Here is a 25,238-nt window from a genome sequence, read left to right on the forward strand (position 1 = left end):
TTACTACATTAAGGTAAAAAAGACAGGAATGTGGATAGTCAAAGGTAAGATTAAGACATTTTATGTGGGGACCAAGTTAACACCCTGGATACTTTAGAATCAGTCAGAGTCAGGAAAAGCAAAAATTCTTGGTCTTTATTCGTGGTTGAAATGAGAGGAATGGATACAGGAATCTTCTCTTCCTCACTCCCCAGGAATCACACTCACTTGTCCTTACTCCATCTCCTAATCCCTCCTCCAAATTTCTCCATACACCAACAGATCAAGCCAGCACCAAATAGCGGGGCAGGCCATTTTCCAAGCATATGCTAATAAGTAATTAGCCTTAAGTGCTTGGCTGTCCAAGTACATCTGCTTAGTTTCAGCCCATTACATCTCCCACTTTCTTTTGTTTTAGAACACAGGAAGTCCCCGACTTCTCAGGAAGGGAGGTGAAAAGCACTAAAGGGAAGTGGGGGTTGCTAGCGGGGTTTCTGGGCTGAAAGGTCTTATTAGAAACAGGTATGCACAAGCCCATCAGCATGGGAGGTATTACACAAGCACATAGCAATAACGCACAGGCTATTGGTGATGACTCTCCCCACAGCCAGTGCAGGCTCGATGTGGTGTAACAAACATGAATTGTACATGCAAATAATGATATAACAACAATATGAATCAACCTGGTGTTGTAAAAGATTTCCAGAAGTCATAGAAGGAGGGTATGTAAACAACAGTCACACACACGCCTCCTTCAGCAGCCAAGAGATATTCCAAAACTAATCTACTGTCCATTGCTTCACATGTCAGGGAATCCAATGATCCCCCCAAATTTTTGAAATCCTGAAACAGTCTTTTTACATGTCAGTGAATCCAATGATCCCAGCAGATTTTGAAGTCCTTCAACAGTCTTATCATTTCTCAGAAAATCCAATGATTCCTGAGGGCTTTCAAGTCCTACAACAGTCTTATGTCTCAGAGAATCTAGCGATACCTGAGGATTTTGAAGTCCAACAATTTTTGATGTCCATGAGTCAAATACCATAACTGCCAGGCTCTTTCAATGGTGGGCACAATCAGCAACGGAACCACCCGATGTTTTTTGGGTCTTCTCCTTCGTTTCAAGGGTCTGCTCTATCTCTCTCCAATGGACAAGGCAAGTACGGCTCGTTGGCAGCCATCTGATTTCTTCTCCACCTGTAGAGGTACAAGAAAACCTCTCCCCCAAAAAGTTAACCTATCTGGTCCCTTCCATTCATCACTTTCTGGGTCTCTCCACATTACCTGGCGATTATCTAAAGATAGTGGAGCCACTCGCACTGGACACTGCCCTTCCAGTGGATTATAAAACCTGTCTGCTGGAGCCAGTGCATTTTTGTAAAAAATTAAGAAGTTAATAGTATAAAGGGCTAGATTTAGAAGTTCTCTAGGGTTACCTGTGGCTCCCCCTTTCTTTTGTTTTTGGAGGAGCATCTTAATGTCTCTGTTTCTCCTTTCTATTATTGCCTGTCCTTGAGGATTAAAAGGTATGCCAGTAGTGTGTAAAATCTTATACTGTGCACAAAAGTGTGCAAAATATTTAGAAGTATATGCAGGGCCATTGTCTGTTTTTATTGCTTGTGGCACACCCATAATTGCAAATGCTTGTATAAGGAATTCAGTGATCACTCAGGCTGTCTCTTTTGCTGTTGGTATTGCAAAAGTGAATCCTGAAAAGGTGTCTACCACAACATGGATAAAAGATAGATGACCAAAAGATTTATAATGGGTCATATCTATTTGGCAAATTTCATTGGGTCTCAAAGCATGAGGATTCTTCCCTGGAGGCAGTGTAGGAGCGTGGAGAGGAAAGCAAGCTGTACAGGCTTTTACTATGCCCCTAGCTTCCTCTCTTGTTATTCCAAACTGTAAATGTAAAACTTGAGCAGCCTGATGATATTTAAAATGAGATTCTGGGGCTGCCTGAAATAAAGGAGTATTGGCCAACATGGTTAGAAAGCTATCTGCCTTTGAATTACCATCAAAAATAGAACCTGGAAGTCCACTATGAGAGTGGACATACAAGATATAAATCTCACCTGGATGCTTTCTCACTTGCTCTTGAAGTTCCTTAAAGAGCCGATATATATATAAGAGGCTATAAATTTTATTTGGGTTGTGGCACTCTTTGTACTATACCTATTGAATAGGCCAAAACATATTATATTTATATCTCCTGGATAATAAGTAAGAGCTAGAATGACTGCATACAATTCATTCTGCTGAGTGGACTGAAAAGGAGTTCTGACTACTCTCTTTATAGTTAAGTCATGAGAGTATACAGTGCAAACATTATGTTTGGATGCATCTGTAAAAATAGTTGGTCCTTTAAGAGGAACTTTAGAAATCTTTTCTTCAAGAATCCATTGCCAATTATGTAATTGTCTGGTTACCTTTAATGGAGACCCGTGTGTAAAATTTGGAGCTATGGCTAAAATGCCACTCTGGGATGGTTTCACAACACATATTAATTTGTGTATTAGTATAAACAGTATATATCTTGTCAGGTCTTATCCCAGATAGTTGTACTGCTTGCTTAATGGCCTTTAATAAAATTCTAGCCACAAGCACTGGGTAAGGAGTAAGGCTTTGTTGTGGTTGTGCTTGGAGGTTCACCCACTCTGATCACACTGCTGTGGGTGCCTCTTGTGTAGCAAAAACTGATATTTCCAAGGGTTTTTAGTGACTCTTTAAACCACATTGGATAAAGCCAGTTCAACTTCTTTCAAAGTCTTTTGAGCTTCTTTTGTAAGCTGACGTGGTGAATTTAAAGCACTGTCTCCTCTTAAAATGTCATATAATGGTTGTAATTGATAGGTAGTCAGGCCTAACAATGTTTGCATCCATTGGATATCTCCTATCAACTTCTGAAAGTCATTTAGGGTGTTTAGCTTCTCTGTTCTTAAGGACAGTTTTTGTACTGTAAGCACCTTAGGGTATACTTCATATCCTAAATATTGAAAGAGAGCATGTCTTTGAATTTTTTCTGGAGTTATGTCCACTTTGTAGTACCTTAGTGTTTCCCTGGTCTTTTGTAGACATGCTTCTAAGATTTGTTCCTCAAATGTACATCCCAATATATCATCCATATAATGTAATAACATTACTTTTGGAAATTCTTTTCTTACTGGAGTAAGAGCAGCAGCAACAGACATTTGACATAGTAGGGCTGTTTTTCATTCCCTGTGGCAAAACTGTTCATTCATATCTTTTATAAGGCTCAGATAAGTTAATGCTGGGTGCTGAAAAGGCAAATCTTTTCATATCCTCCTTATCCAGAGGGATAGAATAGAAACAATCCTTAATGTCTGTAACCCAAAGAGGCCATTCTCTAGGCAACTGAGTAGGAGATGGAAGTCCAGGCTGAAGACTTCCCATAGTTTCCATCTGTTCATTTACCTTTCTTAAATCAGTCAACATCCTCCATTTTCCAGATTTCTTTTTTACAACAAATACTGAGGAATCCCAAGGACTTAGAGAAAGTTGTAAGTGACCTTGATCAAGTTGCTCCTGTATTATATCTAATAAGGCCTGAATTTTATCGCTATCTAAGGGCCACTCTTCTATCCACACTGGTGTATCAGTTTTCCATTGGATAGGAACAGGTGAAAGTGTTGGCAGGCCTTCAACAGCAGCCCTGCCTAAAAAACTGAAGTACTCATTTTTAACCCTAATTGTTGTAAAATGTTTCTTCCCCACAGACTGATGGGGATTTTTCATCTATAAAAGGAGTAAAAACTCCTGTTTTGCCTTCAAAAGTCCATCTCATACGGGCAGCACTAACTTCAGCTACTATTGATCTTCCACACCAGACATGTAGGTAGCTACCTTAATCTTTAGCCAGTGACTAGGCCAGTTGGCACTTCTAATGACTGTACAATCTGCCAATTGGTGTCTACCAGTCCTTCTAATTGTATGACATTTATATAGATCGTGACCATAGGTCAGTCAGCTATCACAGCTGCTGTCCAGTGTATTCCTGGATTTTGTTGCTTGGAGCCAGAATCTGGGTGACTATCACCAGGTTGATTCTTAGGAGTCTGTATCAGTAAACCTGATGCACTACTTCTCCTGGGTGATGTCACACACTGTCTACCTATTTTAGTGACTGGGATATTATCTACACATTCCCAAGTTTCCCACATCAGTGTGTGGATGGTACTCTTAGGAGGTGAAATGGTCAAGCCTACTGTGCCTGGAGGCAAGGGATCCATAGGCTGAAGAGGAAAAGAGTTCACTTCTCCAGGGGGTATCTCAGTTGTCCCAGCAGCATACAACTCTATGCTCCCCAATTGTAATCCCTTTTCTCCCATCAGATTGCTTCCTGGCTGACTGATTGCGTAGTCCCTTTCTCCCATCAGATGGCTTCCTGGCTGATTGGTCTTGTCTGGGTACTGGACTTGTAGGCACTCTCTGAGTACACCATCAACTGCCATCATGCCCCAAGTATTTTTTGCCTTGGGCCCTGGGGCTAGGGCCCTCACCCCATTTCCATGAATCAGTCTACATTCTAATGTCCAATGGAAGTCTCTGTTGCATTTTGGACATGGGGTATTGAGTCTTGTTCTCCCACCCTGTTTTCTCACTCTGCCTCTATACCAACATTGGGCTTTCAGATGCCCTACTTTACCACACTGAAAGCATTGACGTGTCTCTCTAGAAGTCCCTTGGGAGAAGGGACCCTGTCTACCCATGTTGGGATCTTGGGAAGTCTGCATCATAGTCTGGCTATAAAAGGCATTTGTGCCCACTGTGGTACAGTGTCTTATGAACTCCTCTAAAGGAGCATCCTTGCACAGTTCTAGTATAATTCTTCTGCACATCTCCTTAGCATTTTCCTTACCAAGTTGTCTTATTAAAACATCTGTTGATGCATTTTCGCCATTAGTTCTTGTGATAGCAGTCTGCAAATATCCCACAAAGTCAGCAAAGGGTTCATCTGGCCCTTGTGTTATTTTTGTGAAGGCCTCACCCTTGTCATTTTTTATTGTGGAAAGGCCATGCTTTGATAGCAGCAGCAGCAATTTGCTCATATGCTGCTATGGAGTAATTCATCTGTACTGAAATGTCTGCATAAGAAGCTTCACCTATTAGTTGGTCACAGGTGATTGGAGTATTAACTCCACTTTGAGTATTTTGTTGAGTTTGTATCCTACAGAGCTCACTATATTCAGAAAGCCACAACAGGTTTTGTCCAGATTCTAAGCATGTCCTTGCTGTAGATTTCCAGTCCCTAGGGGTTAAGACTTTATAAGCCAAATTCTATAATAACATCTTAACATAAGATGATGTTGCCCCATAAAGAGTGCAAGTCTTTTTCAGATCTTTGAGGATTTCTATGTGAAAAGGAGTGTATCTTCTACTTTCTTGAACTGAAGAGTTAAACTCTTGAATCACAGATACATTTGTAGTTTCAACTCAGATATATCCTTCCCTTCCTATGTGGCTTTAAGTACTGCCTTTTGCAATCTGTTCATAGGAGGGGATGATTGCTGGGGGGGGCGGTGCTGGTGGTATCTCTGCCCCTCCCACTACTCCTCCTCCCTCCATCTTGGAAGGTGGAGTTGATGGAGGCATGCCAATTATCTGCTCTGTAGGCAGGGTTGAAGCTACCTGGTGAGAGGGAAAATCACCACACACTTGAATTTCATTTAAGTCCCCAATACCCATTAAACTGTTCTTTGTCTTCCTCTTTTTCCTCACACTTCCTCACCTGGCTGCTCTGAAAACTTTTCTTTTTTCTATAACTTGCAGGATTTTTAAAGGCCAATTATATTATGTTGTATATATAAAGTGTTTCTTTTGAAATTGACTTGGAGCCATTATCATTATAATATTCACATAGTTGATCTCCTACAAGTTTCCAATTTTCTGCCCTTACATCTTCTTCATTGAAGAACCAAGGGGACATATGTTCTAATGTATCCAGGAATCCATCAGTCTGCTCCCAAGTCATAATTAAACCTTGTCTCTTTATCAGTCTGAGTATGCTTTCTGCAGATCTCCTTTGGGGTGGGGGTGGGGAAGAATCTTTTCCTAATATCTGCCCCATTTCAGCTAGAAAAGGTTACTAGTTTAGCCCTTAACAATGTAAGTTCCCTGTTTGTCTATTAAAATACTCACCTAATTTCCTGGTCACCAGGGACATCAGTGAAAATAGGGTCCTTGGTCCACACATTGGGTGCCAATTGTGGGGATGGAGTTAACATCCTGGATACTTTAGAATCAGCCAGAGGCAGGATTAGCAAAAATTCTTGGTCTTTATTCTTGATTGAAATGAGAGGAATGGACACAGGAATCTCTTCTTCCTCACTCCCCAGGAGTCACACTCGCTTGTCCTATTCCACCCCCTAATCCCTCCTCCAAATCTCTCTATACACCAACAGATCAAGCTAGCACTGAATAGTGGGGTGGGCCATATTTCAAGCATATGCTAATAAAGTATTGTCCAATAAGTAATTAGCCTTACGTGTGCTGCTGTCCAAGTACGTCTGCTCAGTTTCAGCCCACTAGAATTTTATGTGCTTATTATTTTACTTTGTCCTTTTATTAAATTTAGATTTTATTTTATAAAAAATATTTTTAAATTGTTCACATAATTCCTGGGCTTGTCTTTTTTGGCATGAAATATTATTTTTAATTGCATGTAAAGATAGTTTTTAACATTCATTTTATAAGATTTTGATTTCAAAATAATTCTCCCTCCCTCTATTCCCACCCTTTTCCAAGAGAGTTAGAAATATGATATAGGTTCTACATGTACAGTAATGTTAAATATATTTCCATCTTAGTCATGTTGTAGAAGAAGAATCAGAACAAAAATGAAAAACCACAAGAAAGAAAAAATTAAGAAACAAAATAAAGGTGCTTCACTCAGTCTTTAGATCATTCCAAAATAACTATTCTTCTCTATGGAATCAGGAATGTATTGTAGCTAAGAAAATGAAACTACCTGAGAACCTAAAACATTTAGTAATTTGTTGAGGAGATGGAAATTTCTATTTTGAAACACTAATTATGTAGCATGGAACTATGTGATCAGTTTGTAAATAATTTGTCCAGGTATTGTGACTTTGAACTCTTTGAGGTCCTACCTATCATTGTATACCCTTGTGTTTCTCATAACCCCCACACTATAATGTTTGGATGCTCTCTAATGATTGGTCAGACTGTAATGCTTACTCCCTAATGAATCATTCCCTAGTGGTATAATCTGATCAATGTTTTTTGTTTGTTTGTTTGTTTGTTTGTTTGTTTGTTTTTTACTGACTCAATCTTTAGCTTTGCCTGTGAAATAACTGATTGGTAAAATTCTCCAACAACATGCTTATGACTTTAAGCCCAGAATTCTAAGGATTTAGATAACTGGGTGAATCCAATTTTAGCTAAAAATGTGCATCATTATTTAGCAAAGGGTATGGAACTAATGTTCATAGACTCATCTCTCATACATGAGGAATATATTGATCAGACATATTCAGGAGGCCAATTAGGAAGCTATACTAATGTAGAAGCAATAGTTTATTCAGAAGATATATTTAAAGAGAAATATTATTTCTCATTATGGAACTTTTCAAAAATGAACATTGCTTATTCTTGTTTCTTATTTTTCTTAAGACTTTTGCTCTATTCATCTCCTGTGTACATCTTATTTTCCTTTACTCTCACTTGTGATTTTTTTTTTAATAAGAAAATCTCAGTGAATATGAGCTCCTTCTTTGAAACATCATTTTGGAAAATTTTCTGGCTCATTGGGAGGTTGGTTAAATGATATCTCTAACATTGAACAGCATGTGTTAGGCTTGGAACTTGAAACCAGATCTTGAAATCTTGCAACCCATTATGCCAGACTCTCTCAAGCATAGGCTAATCTTGGTCAAAGTTTAGTTCACATCTTATTTCCTCACAAAACCTTCCCTAATTACAGTTATCAATTATTCTTTCCTTTAATTGATATTGCAATTATAGTTCATACTACAAATCATTTCATTATTATATAGAGATTTATTCTCCAATTGCATTGCAAGCTTATTGCTCATATCCTCAATGAAACTAAGCTTTTTGAAGAAAAAGAATCTGGCTTATACTTTTTATCGCTGTTCTACATTCATGATCACAAAGTAGGTATCGAATTATAAATTTATTGAACTATTTTCTAAGGATTATGTACTTTATGAACTAATTTATTTAAAATTACTTTCAATATTTATTAAAGCAACAATAAAGTTTATGATCATTAAATAAAGATAGTTGATACCTTATAAATATATGTTTACTTAAAATAAAGTAGTTTATGAGAGTAGCTTTTGATATGTCTTTCAATTGTTTGTCATAAATGCAAATGTGTAATAATTGGTTTGAATAAGCTAGGGTCTATCTTTCTAATGTAGGGTGAAATAAATTAGTCAACAAGTACATAATAAACACCTAATAAGAGTCAGGACTTGCTTCCCTGGAACAACACTGGAAGAACAAGCTTCCACATCCAGGGTTACTCTTCCAATATATGTTAAATTGGCTCCTGGTTGAATAAATATGCTCCCTCTTTTCTTCAAAGTTCTTCAAAAAATATTTCCTCCAGAAGCCATACTGCCAGTCAAAAAAACCCCAAATAATAAAATAAACAAACAAACAAAACAAATCCCAACCTAGCATGAAGGGTATTTATTGGGAAAATCACATTAGTTCTTTGTATGTGAATTATATGAAGAAATTGCCTGTAACTTTTTCATCTTGATATTTTAGCAGATTTATGATTTTATTGTCTTGGGAAGGGAACTATACAATTCCTCCTTCATAATTTCTGCACTCTTTGGGGTTAGTCTTCTGAGTTCCTATGACCAAAAAAACAATTGGACCAAATCAAACAACCAAATACACTGTAATCTGATGGCTTCCATCCACTAATAAACCTTTCTGAGCTTAATTTACTTTATCCTTGGATGATATACACAGTATGAAAACAGTGTTGCAATGGAAAGCTTTCTTACAAAAAGGACTTGTTAGTGTTTGCATTGTAGGAATAATATATAAGATCTTAGAATCCCCCCAAATCAGTGTACCTTTTTAAATCACAAGTTCAAAATTCAAGTGAACTTGTTAATAGTTACATGTTGATGTTTGTATCAATGATAAGGCATTCTATTTTGTTTTCCTGATGGAAAGATAGAAAAGAAATATTGTACTAAGAGAAAGTCTCTTTTTTACTTTTATCCAAAGTATTTTTTACCACATGTTTTTAACCATTTCTCTACAATGACATTTTTTCATTACTAAAATAAACCTTTTCTAACAAACAAGAATAAGCTTTACAAAGCTTCAGTGCTTAGTCATCTTGAAAATCAGCATTAATTGTCTTCATTAAATTTTTGTATTCATTTTAAATAGTTACAATGACCCTTATTATAGAACAGTTTATTCATTCAGACTTTTTTAAAAAAACTTGTCAAAGGTTCTTAGTGCTGATGAGGTCTGACAGATTTCTGTGATTCCATTGGTTTCAAGACTAGGAACAGAATGAAACATTTAATAACCTATTGTATTTAATTTACCTATTTAATTTAATAACCTATCCTAATCCCAATACAGATCATACTGAATAAAGAGAAAACTCTTTTATCTTTTACTGAATAATACTATATTGTTGTATGTACTGACAGACTCAAATTTCCAATGTTCTTCAGAAAGTTAATTTGCCAGAAATATAATTTGTGAGTATTGTTTAGTTGGGAAAGTCAGAATTTATTTTAGAATTTGATGAAAATTGAAGAAATGAAAAAAAAATTTTGCGAGAATAAAGGATAGCCAAAAACTCTCTGTTCTCAATTGTTTTAATATTTTCATCAAGCTTTGTTGTGGTTTTGTTGTTGTTATTGTTTTTCTATGAAACACATTTTTGGGAAAATAAAAACACTTGATTGAGCTTCCTATCAATACATATACTTAGACTAATGGGGTATTTTTTTTTTTTCTTGCTAGGTCTCTTAATTTTAAAACTATATAAGATTTGTTTCATTTTGTTTTCATTTGTTTCATGTTATATTAATCATAAACAGATCTGTGGTTAATGGATCTCATTTGATCAAAATAGTTGTATTATCACTGAGAAAGAGTATTGTATCATATATTGAAAGAAATTCTCAGAAGAAATCCTCAACAGTACTCTAAACAACTCTAAAATTATAAGGTTAAGAGAAGGTGCCAAACAGCAATGAAAGAGGAATTTTCTCATTGGAACCTCCCTCCCTCCATGGATGAAAGTCCATGCCTGGTCTGATGATGTTATCTAAAATAGTATATTTCCAAATTGTTTAAAGTTTTTTAGAGATGATATCCAACTGATTTTTGTGGTATTTCTTGAATAATAAAAAAAAAATCTTAAATATATTTATGTTCAAGTTTTAGATGAAAAAAGTTATAGTCATATGCAATTTTTACAGCTTTAAGGCTATTTGCATTCACAAATTCAGATGTTTTCCAATGCTATGGGAACAAAAAAAACTTTGTATACATCTCATTTTTTTATTCCATCATTTATAGTGATAATCGGAGCAACCGATGGCTTATTAACTTGGATTATTTGTTATCACATTGAGCAGAAAACTTTTATTCTCTTAACATAAATATAGGATTTACCTTGTTGAAGCAAAAATTGTATTCTGCTCTACTTACTCTTTAAAAAAATCAACAAAAATAAAATAGTGGGAATTTTTATTCTGAAAAAAATGTTGGACAATTGACAGTAAATCAATAAACACTGAAAGATCTTATATTTATTTTGGGGGGAATCATGTATTTTTAAAAGCATATATAGAATGAATAATAAATGCAAGGAAGTTAAATATATTGGAACAAGAGAGGAAGAGTAAAACACATATAAAAATATGATATGTTGTAAAATATAGTTTGTAAATACTTGATCATTCCATTTTCATAGTCCTTTCTTTATATAGCAACTACTGATCATCCTCTTTCTCTCTCTATCTTTTGGTCTCTCTATTGATGTCTTTCTCTCTCTTTTACTAATACCACTTAGCAAATTCTCTTCCTTTGAAGTTCACACAATTAAAATTCTCTGCCCAATATAAATCATGATGGCTATTGTACTTCAACCCTAGTTCATTCTTCCTTTTTCTCAAGAGGATCAGCAACTGACACATATCTTTATCTGTTTTACAACTTCTATCCTTATGCTAGGGATCTTGACATATTTATTTCTATTCCCTCAAACTTCCTAATCTCTTCATTCCTCAATCTGTTGACATCCCACAATCTACTTTATTTCACCTCAGCCATGTGGATTGAAGAAACTGGGAATATTTAGCTTGGACAAGAGAGAGCTCATGAAGAACATATTAACTTTTTTTAAGTATGTAAAAGACTATTATGTGAAAGACAGATTAAATTTAATTGATTTTGTCTGCAAGGGGTAGAAATCAGAAAAAAAAAAGATAGAAATAACCAAAACACAAGTTTAGATATGATATCAGGAAAAGTTCACTGTTATTTAGAAGTAACACAAAATGTAATAGACTGCCTTGGGAGGCGTAAGACTCCCTTACTGAGAACCTTCAACATAAGTCTAGGTGATTATTTATTAAATATATCACAAATCTAGCTATGTTTGATCATTCTTAGATGGACTGACAAACTTCAGACTATGAAAAATTTGGAGCTAACTTTTAAATATAAGACGAAGATAACTCCATTTTCAAACACCTAGTTATTCTTTTTCTTTCCTAACAATGATAGTAATGTTAATCTTTAAATGAATTATTTTTTATTATCTCAGTGACTTCTATGTGTAAAAGTGTAAAATGTAATTAATGCTTAATTTTTGAAATAATGTGAATGGCTTTTCCTAATGGTTGCTTGCTTGAGGGTCACAACTTTGTTATATGTTCTTGAGTGATCACTGTTAGTTTTGATACCTAATACCAATGAAAAGGGACTTATGATGTGAAGATGTCTTGGAAGAATGGATAGCAGCCTTCTATCTATCAAGAAAGACTACATTATATGACTTGGGAGGAAAAAAGGCAATATGATGTATCACTTCTTATATAAACAGTGACATCTAGAGTTGCCATTAGTATTCCTTAATATGTGAATAAGCTAAAGGTTATCATCTGTTGCAGATTTAATGGATTGCATTAGAATTACAGCAAATGACCCTTGCAGGTCCTTTAAACTTGATCGATCACAATGTAATTGTTAAGGCGGGCTGATAATTAATTTTCATTAGGCTGGGAAGTCATTAATGCTTGTTGTTGGGGGAAATGTCCATTAGGTTGAAGTGGAAAGGATTCAATCATTTTTTACAATTAAAAAAAGTTTGCTTAATTCACCAATTCCATATGTTCAAAGAAATTTTTATATAACCATCAGCATCTCCAGGTAAAATACATATCTTGTGGACTAGGAAGTAAGAGGGAAGGGTGGGAATTTTGCTCCATTTACCTTCAGAGACACTCCATTTACATTAAGCGAGAGAACAGCAATCTTGACAGAGGAAGGAGGAAAGGATGACATTTTAACAGGACATCATTATTGGGCTTTTGTATGTAAAGTGTTTGATTTGAATTCATTTTCTTCTTTTGCAATTTACTTGTGTCTCTGGGAAGAAATTAGATTTATTAATGACTAAATACTTTAACTCCAGATAATGATATATGATAAGGTTATTTTCCCCCACAACTTTGTTAAAAGTAAAATTGCTTTTCTTGAACTTGATTGACCTGGAAGAATCATGATGACTGTTAATTACACATATTTTTCAAAAGCAATTTCTCAGAAGCTAATTTACCATAGTCATTCCCTGAACTCAGGTGAATACAATATAATATGTACATATATACATACATGATCTATAATCAACATTATAGATTTTTTGAGAATATGAATGTTTTGAAGACTAACTTCTTAAGGTTTCCCATTTTCATTTGTTGATCAAATGGTCAGTCTCATACTCCATATTGAAAAACTCACCACTTTTTGACTATTTCTTGACCATATTTTTTGTCTTATTGGTGATCAAAGATAATCAATCAATGATAACCAACAAGCATTTATTGAGCATTTATTCTGCTAGGGTTTTGGGGATACAAAGATTAAAAAAAAAGTGAAACTGATCAATAAAACACATACATATAAACACACAGAGAAAGGATTGGAGGGCAGGGAAAGGAAGGAGAGAGGAGGAAAAGAGAGGAGAGGGGAGAAGAGGTGAGGGGAGGGGAAATAATGAACTATGGATAGATGAGTAAGAGAGAGAATTTAACTAAGAAATGCTAGAAATTCTGCTACTTAGTTTAACAAAAATTTACCTTGATTGATGTCTTGAATAGAATTTTTAAAATAGTATTTTACTTAGTATAAAATAACCACATCCTCATGTATTATGTTTACTTTTGAAGGGATTGAAAAATGAATGTGATATATATTTAAATAAATTCCAAACCCTAAAACATTTCTCCTTTATCCATTTTACTTCCCTTTGGGATGCTGTAAATCACTTCTACTTCCTTCTCATCATTATTCAAAAAGAGGTTATGGTAGAGCAGTCCTCTTTTCATTAGTAAGGGTGAAATAGCTTCAGAGGTTGGGAAAAGAAAAAAAAGCATAATTCAGGATCTTACTTATTACTTCTCATACTCAAATATGATACTCAACTCACATATCATCACCTCTTGCTTACATATAATCCTTGTGACAACTGCATAAGACTTGTGTTAAAAATGAACAAATGGCTGGGGTTTAAATTAGTTATAGAAGGAAAGACTTTTATAACTTTTGTTCCAGATGTTTCCCTCCTCTAGATGTTAATTTGAGCTAAGAGAAAGTGTTGAGGGGAGGGAGGGAAAAAGGAAGTTTGTAATCTGACTCATTGGCAGACAATCCGAAGACTCAGATACAACATTGAGAAGGAATGAGTCAAGTTCAGAAAGTCTTTGCTTAGGAAATTTTCTTCAAAATAGGGAGTGAAAAAATATTACTGAGTTGGGAGACAGGAGATTTGGACTTTGCTGTCAACTGGATGTGAGACTTTAGGTAATTCACCATTTTTGTGTCAGTTCCCTGGTGTGTAAAATATAGTATCTGGACTACAGGATACAAAGTCTCTGCTCTGAAATTCTGTGAAGTGACCAGTATCATTTTAACATATGTATGTGTGTGTAAGTGTATAACATATATAATATATATATAATGTATATATAATTTCATCTAACTTTCAGCTAAAATGTTCCAGATATTTTATTTCTTCCATTAGGAAATGAACTACTTGAGATTAGATCTGTCATTCTTCTATTTGTATGCTCATTGTTTATCACAGTACTTTACATAATTCTTATTGTTCAGTCATTTTAGTTATATGTAATTCTTCATGACTCCATTTGGAATTTTCTTGACAAAGATCCTGGAATGGTTTATCATTTCTTTCTCCAGTTCATTTTATAGAGGAGGAAACAAAAGAAAACAGAACTAAATGACTTTCTCAAAGTCATAGTGAGTATCTGAGGCCAGATTTGAACTCAGAAAGACAATTTTCCTAACTTCAGGCCTTGTATTCTATCCACTATGCCTCCTAGCTCTCTTCTGAAGCAGATGTGCATATGGTAATACCTCTTGAATTCTATTTCTACTCATAAAACCATTTCAGATTCTGACAGAAGGAATGCAGTCTTTGGTTAGCCTTGCAAGTATATCATTTGTGTTTGTGTCTATATATTCATAAATTTTTTTTAAAGAGGAAGACAAACCATGGAGGCCTTCCACGAGGTTCAAAAGTGTAAACGTCAAGTAGAAAAAATTAAAAATATATGCTTATATGTATAGAAAGATAGATATTAATATACCTATACACATATATGTTTTTATGCAACCATTACTTTTTATCTAAAATCATTACATTAAGGTAGGTATGTGTGCTTTTTGTATTTATTTGAATATACAAATAATTATGCACACATCTATAGTTCTATATATGCAAACATCTATACATATTTGTGTACTTGTGATTTTATTGGTATTGGTAACTTCTCTATCAATGGAGATTCTGAGTTGTTCTTCAGCTGTAAACTTAGAGGATTGCTTGTGGGTACTGAGTCTCATCCAGAATTATATAGAGTATATATCTGAGTTGGAAGTTTAACACAAATCTGATTGAATCTTCTTGACTTTGCCTATTCTCTATACATGATGCACCATGGCCATTCACATACATCATAAACATATATGTGTATATGTACATAAAATCCATGAACAAACCATATTTCACATAAGAATATCCCTGTGTATATACAAAAATGTACATGTATGTATTTGCACACATATATGATATATTATGTGTAGCATGTATATTGTACATCATATACATTATACTACTTATCACATATATAGACACACATTCACTATACACATGTATGTTCAGAACTCAAGACTGACAAAATAATCATTAAGTTGTCATACTGTAGTTTGCTTTCAATACAATCAAGTACATCATTAAAGAAGAGGAAAGCTAGAAAGAAATTTGAATTGCATCACATGAGAATGATGAAAGAAGAAGGTAAATTGGAAAAATGTAGTAAAATGCTGCAAAAATCCTTCCAAGTACAGAAATATCTATATGTTTCAGGATGACCAAGCATCTTAATTTTTTTTTCTTTTATCAGAAATCTTAGCTTTGGTGTTTGAAGGGATTTTCTCATAATATCTATGATTTTAATAGTATAAATTTAATTTTACCACTAAATTTATTGGGGTATCTTTTTCACAAATTAAAAGACACATTTATTTAAAAATATCAAATCTTATTTTTCCTTAGATCAAAGACTATTATCTAAACCAATAGTGAATGCATGAAAAATGTATAATAAATGTTTGTCTTAAGACTTTGTATTAGAGTTAAAGGGGACCAAGAAACCTAGGCAATTTTATTTATGCAAATTAACTTTTCATTTCTAGAATTTTGACTTTATGGTATATAGTTTCTATTACTGAGAAGCACTGAAGTAACTGGCATATATTTTAGCTTACTTGACTTCAATTACATTACTATAAGCCTGGATTTAGTACAAACATTTCTTTTTAAACCCACTCAGAGCCATTAAAATGCTATTAAAATAAGTGCCTTGAAAGAATTTAGGAATCTTTTTTAAGGTGAAAAGAAACACATACTACATTTGTCATATATTTGGACAAAGTAAACGAAAACAGTTAATAGGAAATAAAATTAGCATTGCTCTGTTGTATTTCAGTACTATTAGATCTTGTAAGTTTGTCTTGATTCCAGATTTTACAAGAATAGGTTATTCTCTCAGGGCATATATTTTGACTAAATGTATGTGGTTTTAAAATAAAATCTGGAGGATAAAAGTTGACAGTTTCATGCTATTATATGGTATTAATTATTTGTATAGCCATACATCACTGGAATCAAAAGGCACTGGTGTGAATACTGTTTTGAATATAAAATTTTTTATTAAAATAAATTATTTTCATTTTTACAAGATGACTCATGGTCATAGCTCACATTTTACACAATGAATGAAATAAACAAGGGCATGATGTTTGATGTTTATTTTCTTACTAACAGTCATAGTGCTTCATTTATTTGGTTTTGAAATGTTACTTTGAATAGTTTTATGCAAGAAAATTTCCAGCAGTTAGTTAGTTTTGCTATTGAGCATAAATTTTGCAGGCATTCTAAATCTTGAAAAATGTAATTTTCTTTTTTTCTCACTTCTTTGTAGTTGATGGAAGCAATGGGGTTCTGCCATAATAGACCATCCTACTGTTTATATATCCAAATTGTTAGTTGTCTGTGACAATCCATGGTCTACTTAAGAAATAACATTTCATTTTGAAATCACAATTTTGTAAGATTTGAAGCAATATGCAATATAACCTAATTGTTACACACACACACACACACACACACACACACAATGAAGCTTTTGAGAACTATTTGCTATTTTCCAGTAATTACCCATATTATTTCATTTAGATATTCTTTGAAGCAGAATGAAGTAGGAAAATATTAGTTGAACTGTATCCATAATTCATTATTATATTGTTGTATAGTGAATATAGTTGAGAATATAAATGATAAATGCTGACTACATAATTACATTCATGTCTATTTTCTTTTTCAGAGTATTTTTAAAGCAAACAGAAATAGTACCACCAGAATAAGATACTATCATAGGACATTTGTAACTAATTAGACAATTCATATTAGGGAATTCTAATTTATTAGCTTATATTCCCCCTAATTGTACTTATTCTTGTATAAAATATGAAGTTTTGTGATCTATGCAAAATACCTACTCTGAAAAGAGAGATTTTGTGGTTATATCTAAGTAATTTCAAAACAGTCACATAATAGAAAATAACTAATAGATAACTGAAATATTTAATTTTTGTGTGTGTTTTAGCACATATAAATAACTATAATACACTTACAAATGGCATACTTAGTTACATATTTACCAGATTATAATTTTGCGAATATAAAGACTATAGGTAACGGCGATCTATCATTGCATATCTGTATTTTCTCTGATATATTTTGAATTTTTTTACATGTAAATACTTAAATGTCTTTCTGGTAGAGTGCCTTTCTTTTTCATCATTGATTATGCTTTCATTCATGGGTTATGTTGGTTTCCTGAGCCCCTTTGATTTCAAAATGTACAATTATGTTTTCTAAGATTTCTCATGTCTCAGGAATAATCTTCCTTATTCTATTTCCTTTTACTTTTTCATTTGAAAGGTTATCTTCTGGCTAATTGAGGAAAATGCTCTTTTTCACTGAAATTGTTCATATAACCACTGCCTTAAAATTTGAAATATAGTGTAAATTCTCTGGACGGGATACTTATTTTATTTTAATTTTGTACATGTAGTTATTTTAAGTCATTTTTCTTGGATTATTTCATGTATTATGAAAAAAACGTTGACCTATCTTGACTTTGTTGACAGTCAAAATACTAAAGTTTCTCTATGCATTCTAATCTTTAAGATTTAGAATTCATGTAATCTTTTAAAAATGTTAGTTTTTAGTTACTGGATGCATTATTTTCTTCCACTTCAAAATTTTTGTATACCATATCTACTACTTTTATTCTTTCACTAAATTCTAGGCTCTAAGTTATTAATTTTTAATTTTATGAATTTTCTCACTTGAAGCTTTCCAGAATTTTGTAATGTTGGTCTCTGCCCTTCTACATCCCCAGATTTCTGTTTTGATTCACTTTTCTTTGTCAAATAAAGATTTACTACTCATTCTATCTTCTGGTTTTAGAAAGTCTTTGTTTTGATTAATCTCTTTATGCTTTGGCATTCTTTTTAATTTTTTTTTCCAGTGGGTCTTGAAATCTTTGGTACTTAAGCTATTATAAAATATAGCTTCCAACATTCATTTTCTAGCTTTTCCTCCTTTGTTTAATGATTTTATTTCCAAAACAGTCTGCTTAACTCTTTACATATTGAGCATATGTGGTCCTTAAGTCTTTACTTCTCTGGGAGTAGTCACTATTAATTTTACTCCCCTTCCTTCAGTTCCAGCATAGTCATATAAATTTAATCCTTACCCAAGTTCTTCCATTGGAACTAAAGTTTCTTCTCCAGCTATGCTGAACCACGACCATCTGCTGCTTTTTATGGGGTAGAGAGCAGACAAAGATCACACTCCTGATTGTGCTTCTGTTGTCTCAATGATGCCTAACAGGGTAAAACGTATCTCAAATTTTGCCCCTTCCTCCTTCTTTGCTACATAAATATAACTACTTAGGGCTGTGTTTGTATGAGTATATTTCTTTAGAGACTCTATAAAGGACAGAGAATCCAAGATATCACCTAGAAATAAGCCAATGAGTCAATTTGTTCCTTTGTGCTTGAGTGCATAGTAGCTGGTTCAGTCTTGGGTGGACACTTAAAGTGTTACAGTCTTTCAGTATTAATTCATAAGGATGTATTACTCATTGGAGTTTTCCTTACCTCTTTGTTGTATGGATTAAGGTTAAATGTCTTATCATGTTTGACTGTGTCATACACATAAAGAGTGTATCAAATGATTTTATAGATCACGTATCATAGATCATAGATGTAAAGAACAATTGATATCACCTAGTCAAACCATGTAGCCCAATCCACTTAGTCCAACCCAGTGATAGAACTGAGACTCAGACAAGGTGAAATCACTTACCTAGTATCTCACAGGTACTAAAAGAGAGACAAAATATAAATCTACCATATGTTTCAAACAACAGCTCTCTATACCTTAAAACAAACTTACTCATATTAAGCTGTAGTAGTCATCCAAGTTTTGAATATTAATCAAATTTTTTAATGATACCAATAATCACCTTCCTGTATTATTTCAGGAGGCCTAGAATCTTAACATAATTTATACCAATTTAGAATGCATTCATATGTGTATAATAGCATCAGGCAAGAATTTACTTATTTACAATATATATAAAAACAGTTGATCTAGATATTTGGCCCATATTAATATTCCTAGTATAAAATTCATTAAGAAAGATAATTGCTTCCTTGGAGACAGGCATGACTCTAATAACAGAACTGACTTCTTTCCTTTTCTCTTAGTCCTAGCAATTGTTTAATATTGGAATCTTATTTTATACTGTTAATCTCTTGGCATTTTATATTTATAAGCTCATACTATCATTTGAATTTAGAACAATTTTATATTTTCCATTAAATTTACAATTCTTTTATCAGCAAATCTCAGCATAAATCATTTTTGTGTAGCATCTTACTTAATGGATCTCTGAAGCAACATATATTTGAACCCAAAAGTTTTGAAGAATTAATTTTTTCCTAAGGGTTCAGTTTAAATATGCTTCATGGAGGTCAACTTGGAACTGCATTGAATATGTATGGATAAGAAATACAACAGTGAGGATTTAGATCAGAATTGTCTTAAGGTAAGAAACACCTTTTAAATATATTTTATGAAGTGAAATAAAAACTGAAGGATCTACAACAACCCCCATTTTCTTGGAGGTGATTTTTTAACTAGTGTTTTCTTCTTAGAAAGGAAGAATGTGTTTCTCTGAACTTAGAAAACTTTGAGTTCAGAACACTAAAACAAGTCAACGTGGTTCTGAATTCTCAAGCCAAACTTCATTCAACAGTGTTAGACTTTGTTTTGGGTAGTATATGACTTTTTTTGTTTTGTTTGTTTTACAAAACACTCAAAATAGGTTTCTGGGTATTCACATATTTGATACTAAACAATATTTTGATGATTTAAGTGCAAATGAATTAAAAAACATATGGAGAGTTTCCCTTAAAATAGACACAGATTTTGAAATTAATGGGAAAATATTTGCAAAAATGTAATGTTCAAGCTAGCTTTCTGGAACCCGTCTGGAAGGGCATTGGTCTTGGCAGGATAGATACCACAAGAATGGACAAGAGTCCAAAATCTTTATTGTCTCTTACACAGTCTTTGTCTGTCATAGTCTCACCTAGTCTCAGTCTGACCCAGTCGCCTCTAGCCGTCTAACCCAGTCGCCTCTAACAGTCTGACTGTCACTCTCAACCAGTCTCCATCTTAGTGCAGGAGGAAGGAGAGTCACCACCATGATGGGCAAAGATAGAATGTCTCTCTTCCAGTTCTTCTTAGCCCTTATATACCTTATTGTAATTATATCATTACAGCATACTGATTATGTGTGAATTAGAGAACTATTACATCACCATGCTAAGTAATAAGTATATATGTGAACTAGAGAATCATTATTTCACCAGTTCCACTGAATTAACATCTTGTTTCAAGTATACTTATCCAGAGTTCAGGCTCACTACACAAAAAAGTTGGATTTCATAAAATATTGAAAAAATACATTTTTGAAATAGTTTAATAGTCCCAAATGTGGCCACAATTGTCTGTTCCTGCTACTTGGCTAATCTAAAGTAGTTATCTCTATAGACAGGTGAGTTGGGGTCACCTAATGACCATCTTGATGATGGGATGCAAAGCTCCATAATATTGGTACTGGACCAAGACTTGGGGGACAGACTGTTGAGGGAAAGTTGGTCTTTTCTACATCATTACATGATGTAAAAAAAAGAGACTAAGACTTTAAAAATCACTCTCAACTATTTGTTTTCCACAATCATCAAGGCAAAATCTCTGCTTTTTATCTTCAGTTCTTTTTCTTTGCAAGCTTGTTGTTGCTTTCTAGCTCCTTTCCCCACTAAAAGGCACCTCAATCTTCACGTTTTCATCTGTACAAACAAAACAAAACATCATCAACAACAAAATTTGTCTGTCTTGCAAGTGACAATGTAATATAATTTATTACAGTATCTACACATGCCTAGAGATTATCCCACATGAAATAAATAAACCAAAAAAAGAAATTGCTTTTCTATTTTCTTCTAATTGTTATAATTTATTACTTGAGAATTTAATTCATTTTATTAGAATAAATCTGGAATTCTTTGTAGGATTAATTTCTTTCAGATACAACAGTACTTACTGACAACAGTCAATGTCAAATCGCTTGATATTTTTCAGGAGCTCTTAGCTAATTGTGAAATTTCTGTTACTTTTTGAAGTAGCTAGATGGGATACCTAATATAGTACTGAATATGGAAAGCAAAAAAAAACTTGAGTGCAAATCTGATCTTAGACAAATACTAATTGATTTGCTTTCTATTAGCCTCAGTTTCTTCATCTTTAAAGGGAAATAGTAATATCTATCAGGATTGTTGTGAAGAAAAACTATGATAATATTTACAAATCACTTTGCAAATTGTTAAGGTTATATACATGCTATTATTGTTATTATTATTATGATTTAATATTGCCAAAAAAAACCATTGTAGGTAATAGAAGTAAACTCATTAAGTTGAGGGTCAATAAAGGATTCATTCCTTTTTCACAAATCCATTTCATGTTTATGTACATTTTTTAAAAGTTTAGCACTATTCCTACCCTGTAGTCTCCTTTATCCTTTGAAAACTTATTTTACTGTACACAACAAGATTACATGATGATCAATTCTGATGGATGTGAATTTCTCAACAATGAGGTGATTCAGACCAGTTCCAATGATCTTGTGATGAAGAGAGGCATCTATACCCAGAGAAAAGACCGTGGAAACTAAGTGTCATTCACAACACAGCATTTTCACTCTTTTTGTTATTATTTGCTTGCATTTTATTTTCTTCCTCATTTTTTTCCTGTCTGATTTGATTATTCTTGTGCAGCAAGATAATTGTATAAATATATAAGCACATATTGGATTTAATATATATTTCTACCATGTTTAACATATGCTGAATTACTTTCCATCTAGGGAATGGAATGGAGTAAGTGGGATGAGAAATTGGAACACAAGATTTTACAAGGATTAATATTGAAAAATTATCCATGTGTATGTTTTAAAAATTAAAAACATTAATACTTTTTTAAAAAAAATTACTATAATCTTGCAAATGAAAATGTCATCATCATAAGCCATTTATGTTGCTTTTAACATATAGTAAGAATAAAAAGCAAAAGGAGACTCCATTATAATACATATATGAAACAGTCACTCCTTAAGAAGTTTGTTGTATTGATTATGAAGAGAGAAGAGATTTCCCTTAGATAGTATTTTGAAATTATTCTTAGGTTCAGTTACATTTGTCTTTTTAATAGCATTAATTGAGTTGCTAAAAGATAAAAAAATTCTAACAATTTGTAAAAATGTCTTAGGTTGTAAGCAACAGCCAAAAGAGGCATTTGTGGTCCTTTATGTTGATATAAGAGAAAGTTGTATTTACTTACATAAGCTTGTGTTTTTTTCTCTCTCCCTTTCCCTCCTTATCCCTCCCTCTCCTTTTTCTTCCTGCTCCTCTTCCTCTTCCTTCTTCTCTTCCTCCTTCTCTCTCTGTATCTCTGTCTATCTCTGTCTCTGTCTCTGCCTCTCTCTCTCTGCCTCTGTCTCTCTCTTTCTCTCTGTCTCTCTCTCTCTCTCTCTCTCACACACACACACACACACACACACACACACACACACATGAATAGTTATTTCCTTTCAGAAGAGATGAATTTATTTTTTAATCTGTACTTTGAGGTTAATTAGACATATGGTGGGTATTTGTTATTCATAATCTCACAATGGTTAGTTGTTCAAGAAAAATGTGATAAGGGATATTAGTGTAGCAAAGTACAATCAATCAAAGATGTGAATTAAGATCAAAATATAGCATACAGACAGTTCATGTGTTTCATTAGTATTCAAGAACTATCAAGAGAACTAGAGTAAATCACCTGAGGACACTGAGAGGACTTCCATGAAGGAAGTGAACAATACTTGCCTAGTCAATAATCATTCAATAAACTAGGATTTTTGAAGTTATTACTATGTGTGAGATACTAGAATCTGAGAACAGAAACACAAATGAGCTTAACTTATAATAAGAAATTAACAAGTGTATATATGTATGCATATGTATACATATATAGCATATATATATATACACTATACATATATATATAGATACATATTCCTATAATATGTATCTATATATATATTATACATGTTTAGAATCTATTTATTCCAAACAGCTAGAATAAAGTGGCTTTATTATATTCTATAAACAAGGCATATTTTATATATACCATATGTTCAAGTTAAGGTGTGTAAATACAATGTAAGTTGAAGAGGTCAATCTAATTTTCATTAAAATTACTATTCCTTTATTTCTAAATGTCAATATAAACAATATTTTGTGTGATATCTTATTAAATGGATCTCTAGAACAATATTATTTTGAATGCAACCCTAAGAATTTCTTTTACTGAAGGTCCAATCTAAGCATATCTTCCATAGATTAATATATCAATGTGCTACATATGTGTAAGACAACATTGATGATTTAGACATCACTTAGTATTTTGCAATGGGAGGGTCAGAAAAACTATGTACACAATGTAGTTTCGAAAAGAAATGAATTAATTGAATAAATAAAAATAGAAATTCTTTGAGAATGAGTTGAATAGGGAGTATATTCTGGGCATGGGGGAGGTCCAGTGCAAAAGGGAGATGAAGTCTTATATAAGAGGAATAGGTAAAATACTTAATTGTCCTCACCTGAATAGTGGATGGTGAATAATATTTACTGAAAGTGAAGTTTAGTTGTGAAAGTCTTGAAAAGATTAGAACATTTAATTCTTCAGTCAATAGGGAATCCTTACAGTGTACTGAGTATGAGAATAAACAAAGAGTACGTTGCAAGAAATATTTTAGAAGTAAAAATAGTAAGATATGGTAACAGACTGAATATATGAGCTAACGAGAATAAAGAATCCAAGATAAAGTAGAGCTTAAGAACCAGGGAAATTCATCCCAATCCCTATATTTATGCACACCTGCATTTTTGATTTCCTTCACAAGCTAATTGTACAATAATTCAGAGTCTGATTCTTTTTGTACAGCAAAATAATGTTTTGGTCATGTATACTTATTATGTATCTAAGTTATATTTTAATATATTTAACATCTACTGGTCATCCTGCCATTTAGGGGAGGGGGTGGGGGGGTAAGAGGTGAAAAATTGGAACAAGAGATTTGGCAATTGTTAATGCTGTAAAGTTACCCATGTATATATCCTGTAAATAAAAGGCTATTAAATTAAAAAAAAAAAAAAAAAAAAAAAAAAAAAAAAAAAAAAAAAAAAAAAGAAACAGGGAAATTCAACAAATTGCACCAAACTAAAATTATACTACAAAAATGTCCCCATAACACTTCCTTTTAAAAATTATTGTATTTACAAAAAATGGAAACAAAAACTTCATTTCAGTAGTAATAATAATTACAGGAACTGAAATAAAAACTCAAAAGATGTTTTTTTTTTACAATATTATATAAATTCTTATTCTATTTTCCCTTATTTTGTTCTCAATAAGTTTATATAAGTATTTCTATTTGTCTCAGCAGTATATTTTTATAATGACTTGGTCACATCTTGTACATAGAAAAGGGAAGTGTTCACAGTAGGTACCCTTAAAAATAATTGGTTCAGTAATCTCTCAGATTCATAAAGTTATAGAACAAGTGTATATAAAACACATCGTAATTTTCTTCTTTATTCTAGGTTGTAACTAAACCACCTGCTTGCAATTTCATGGAAATGGCATTAGATTTCCATCTCTGAACCTTTGCATGGATTGTTCCTCATGCTTAGAATCTATT

This window comes from Sarcophilus harrisii, chromosome 5 (genome assembly GCF_902635505.1).
Source record: "Sarcophilus harrisii chromosome 5, mSarHar1.11, whole genome shotgun sequence".
In the NCBI taxonomy this organism is placed as follows: domain Eukaryota; kingdom Metazoa; phylum Chordata; class Mammalia; order Dasyuromorphia; family Dasyuridae; genus Sarcophilus; species Sarcophilus harrisii.